This window comes from Penaeus vannamei, chromosome 24 (genome assembly GCF_042767895.1).
Source record: "Penaeus vannamei isolate JL-2024 chromosome 24, ASM4276789v1, whole genome shotgun sequence".
NCBI lineage: Eukaryota > Metazoa > Arthropoda > Malacostraca > Decapoda > Penaeidae > Penaeus > Penaeus vannamei.
The window spans coordinates 12211183-12216182 of NC_091572.1; positions in this window are offsets into that span (position 1 = coordinate 12211183).

Sequence of the window (5000 nt, forward strand, 5' to 3'; positions counted from 1 at the left end):
TGAGCTCTGGAGGTAGCTCATGACCCTCCTCGGCTCGAAGCGCATCAGTATCACAGTATACCACCCCAACACCTATGAAATGGTGGAACACCTGCACCTCCAAAAGAAGGAAGCCCTCATGGCCTCATCCTCCACTCATGGCTGGGTGGACCTGTTGTTCCTAGTGCTCCTGAACATACATACCTCTTTCAAACATCTGGAATGCACCGCAGCCGAGATTGCGTATGGATCCACAATAGCTCTCTCTGATTTTTTACTTAGCATCGGAGGCCAGGACCCAGGAGCTTTCGTTCAACGGCTCTGTGACCACATGGCCCACATCCATTCTTGACCTACTAGGCCTTTGAGATAATAGGACATTTATGTACCCCGTGAACTTCAGTTCGTTTTGCGACAATAGAGGAGTACTGTGGTGAGCATCTCACAATGAGCTGTGGGTTTACACCACGGTCAGTATACTTCAGTTGCAGAATCCAGGAGTTGATCACTACTAATCTTAGATGCTGAGTTGGTTACAATTAGACTTGCCCCTTGTAGATTCTGCTTTTCTCTCACCATTTTCTTCGATATTAGGATGACTGTGTGCCTTCTGGTAAACTGGGCCTCATCTTCAAGCTGGTGTCGGACGTGGGCAAACCTTTACCTCCCACACGGAAGGGCATGTCTTGGGGGGGGGAGGGGCTTAGCTCGCCTGCTTTACAGTGCACTTGGAGTTGCTAGGGATTGGTCTGGCAGACCTCTTGACTTCTATGTATTTATCTGTTAGCGATGATGAAGCAGGTAGTTTCCCCTCCCTCCCTTGTCAATGTCTTCACCATGTTTTCAGTCATATTAGCTCAGACTAGACTGAACATTTGGCCCCCTTATGGTACATGTCATGGCCTTTTTTCTGAAAAGCTTTTCGGGGTGGCTTATCAGAAATCCTCTCTTGGCAAACCATGAAAACCCTCTCTCAGGTGAGCTGATTCTTGGGTGGCCCCCTCTCCCTTTCGTTAAAGTGACCTTCCCAAATGACTGGCTCCCTAGGACAGAGTAATAGCCGATATAAAGGTGGCATCCTCTCAGTTCAAAATCCCTGATTTCCCCCTCTTAGGTAAGCCAGTCATTGGGCTTCCTCTCCCCCACTAACTGGCTTCCTGAGAAGGTGACAGTGGCCGATATAGAGATGGCATCCTCTCAGTTTCAGAAATCCGAGCTTCCTCTAGCAGGTAAAGCAGTCTTTGGGCTGACCCCTCTCCCTCCCTTTGAGGTGGCTGACTGGTTCCCACTGACTGGTTCCAGTAGGAAGAGTTGAGCATATATTTCTTAGTAATAAGACTTATCCTGTAGGTGTGTTAGCATCCCCTCTGTCTTCTCCATAAAGGTTTATTGACCTACCTATGCATTTGCCATGCGCAACAGCTTTGTTCACTGTAGAGATGGGAGTCCTGGAGATTGAACGATGCCATGAATGAGTACACCCTGCATCTAGCAATATGTCCTCTATTCCAGCAGGACGGGTGGCCACCAATCTGGTCTCCTTTGCGAGGCTAGGGCTAAGCAGTCACTGTGGTGTTGGCCTACATAGGTCTCGTGAAAGCCATTCCAAATGTAGGTGGCTGGGTATACCCTGTAGCTGTTAGAGAATGTGCTCTAACACACAACTTCCCCTCATTAGACCTCATGGCGAGGCTGAAGGAACTGCTAAACCTATGGCAAATACAACTAAAGAAAAGATAAGAAAAAGTCAGACTTACCATAAAGACAATGAACCTGGCAAGGAAAGGCCTATGGCAGTCACTTTGAAGCCTTTCAAGGTTTCTGGTGGCTTGAAGAAGGGATAACCAGAGACAATGTGTCAGGCCTGCTGCTAAAATGGACAAGACCAAGAAACCATCATCCAAAACAAAGTCTATCGATGAAATAGCCCTTAGACACCCTCCCAGACCCGGATGGGGACACAAGCTGAAGAAGCTGAATCAGCCGCTCACATGACCAAAGCCTTGAACCCAAGTCGAACGGGCAGTCCACATGACCCAAGTTGGAGATAGACTCTGAGTGAGAGTCTGGAGCCCCTCGGCATTTCCCTCAGTGCAAGGTCCCCCCAAAACCTGAAAACAGATAAAACCTTCCAATTGGTGAGAGAATTAGAGATGCAGAGTGAAATCCGATTGTCAGTCTTGATTCCAGTGACCAGGATATGATCACTGTGCACAAACATCAAGCCATCCTGAGTTTCCTTCAAGAAACAGAGATACTCAAAGACGGGAAAAACTGAGTATCTCGCCACTGCATCCCAAGCAAAAGACAACCAAGATGGTGCTACTTAGCTTCTCACTTGCCTATGATGTGGAGGTGATCATATCACACTCTTAGGTCGTGGAGGCTTCCCGAATGTCCAAATGGAAGGCCCCAAATAGGCAAGCCTTGGTGACTCTGAAGGGAACCCCAATCACCAGCCTTGATTTGCCAATCCGATGTAATTGACTCAGCGAAACCATCATGGAACACAATCACAGCATACTACAATGGAACAGATGTGGGTATAACACAACAAGCTCCTTTCTCCAATCAATAGTGTAAGCAAGGAACACTGACACCGTCATGTTCTACGAGACACTAAATGGCCACTGTTCACTTCTCAGGCTATCAAGTTTTTAACTCACCAAGCTGGTGTAGAATCTCTTGCTGTTGAGATGAGACTGCTTAGGAACCCCCTCAAACTGTACGATGTGTATAACAGACAACTGTGTGACAGCTTAGATATCAACCAGATCTGTGCTACTGCAGCACAAGACCGAGACCACAGCACAACCCTAGATGGAAAACAAACAAGGCCAACTGGCAAGCCTTCCAGATTGCCGTTCCGTCTTAGAACCAATGAACCCCCACAGGGATGCCAAGGAAACTGATAACAGAGTCAGGCAGGGAAAGTGGCTCAAATGGTGTGAGTGGCTCAAATGGTGTCAGAGATGTGGAAACGGGTCAGGCAAGCCACCAACCACTTAGCCCTGAGGTGCACACATCATGACCCTCAATCAGAGGCACACAGGCTGGTGCAGGAATTTTCTACCAGAACAAGCAGCAACAGCCTGCCACCTGATTTGAGGGCAAACCAACAATGCCTAAAATCAGACAAGCTTGCTCTTCTCAGAGACAAGGCACTCCAACCTGATGAGTCGGATGGTCGTTCTCCCTGGGGAACTAAGAAAATCATAAATCCAGTTCTGACTCAGCATGGTAATGATAGGATCTCCTACCCCATCTCACACCTAAGCTTTGCAGGTGAGCTTGCATTCTTGCAGCTCAACAAATCCTGGCAAATTTCCATGCTACCCCAAAGCTGGAAGTAGACAAGTACTGACCCATCTCTCTCCTCAGTTATCTGGGCAAAACAGCTGAGAACATAGTACTGAACCGGCTCCAGTGAAAACTGGGACCCCCTCATGACCACCTACATGTGTTCACTAGGGGCATGAGCACAGCACACAGCATAGCCATGCTCTGAAGCACAATATGCACTGTTCCCTCTATGGTAGTATTCCAAGACTTGAAGAAGGCTTTTGAACTATCAAATCCTCTTCCTATTCATGAGACCTTGATCCATAAGGGAATCAAAGGTAGACTCTTGGCTTGGATAGGTGACTATTTCAGGAACCGAACACCCAAGCTTAAATTTAAAGGTCACCTTTCACAGCGCATACCAATCGTAAATGGCCACAGGGTGGGGTCCTCAGCCTGCCCTGTTCAACACCCTCATGTCCTGCATCCTCAACATATACCTTCCAGAGGGCTGTAAGATAATCTCTTATGCAGACAATCTTGCAATCATCTCCACTGGTTAACACTGCTTGAACAGAGCTCAGTGTTGTCTGGACCATGTGTCTAAAGAATCTTACAAGACAATTCTAAAGATTTCAGCAGCAAAATCCAAAGCCATGGCTCTGTGAATCAATGTCAAAACTACAAAACTGAGTTTCTAGGGGATAGATCAAGAATGGGTCGAAGTCTACCAATACCTTAGGGTATGTCTAGGCCATACACTCACATTCAAAAAGGAGATCCAGACCTGCTTGACCGAACTGTCTGTTATAAATGTAATGACCGGGAGACACATAGGAGCAAAGTACTAAGAGCATTCTATGTACATGCCATCCATCCTATTGTAGTCTATGCTTCTTTCGACCCCATTGTGACCAGCCCTAAACTAAGAACAAAAGTGGAAATAGTCTAAAAACAAGCAGCCAAGATCATCGTGGGTGCCCTCAAGTGGACAAAGTTCATTAGCCTCCTCATGGAGGCAAACTTCCCATCCCAGGACACTCGAATTGATATAATGGCAGCACAGGTCATCCAGGCACCCTGGAACACGTGCACGAGACAAAAAGTACTCAGACGCCTACAACAAGGCTATGAGCTGTTTGGAGACATTTGGCTCACACATACAGCCAGGGTGTTAATATGCTGTCAGCTCAAAGATCAACTGTTTGCTAAGTGATGGACACCCCTCACTCTGACTCAGGCACACATTTTGGTCGAGTTCTCAGTCCTGAGCTTGTCAAGGAGAAAAGATCAGTACTCTATGCCTAGCTTAAGGGCACAAGTACAAAGGGTCTTTGCAGCTATCACTCCTCCGGGTAGTTGAACCTACTTCACAGACGGATCCGTGGATCACGTAAACGACACTAAAAGCGCTGGTATCGCAGCTAGGGATGTCACCAATCCATGAGGGTCACTGACAACGCATCCTTGTTCCAAGCAGAGACAGTTGCGATTATGAGAGCCCTAGACCACGCATCCCTGAGGAAACGTGGTCATACATACAGACTCTAAATCAGCCATTGACTATCTGTAGCACAGCATGCCCTACGACAACATCTGACCGCTGTTGTTATTATTATTACCATTGTTATTAATGTTTATATTCAGGGTAGAAGAATAACCATAAACTGAGACCCACGCCATAAAGGTATCCAAGGGAATGAGCATGCTGACAGTCTAGCCGAACAGGGCAGGGGCAT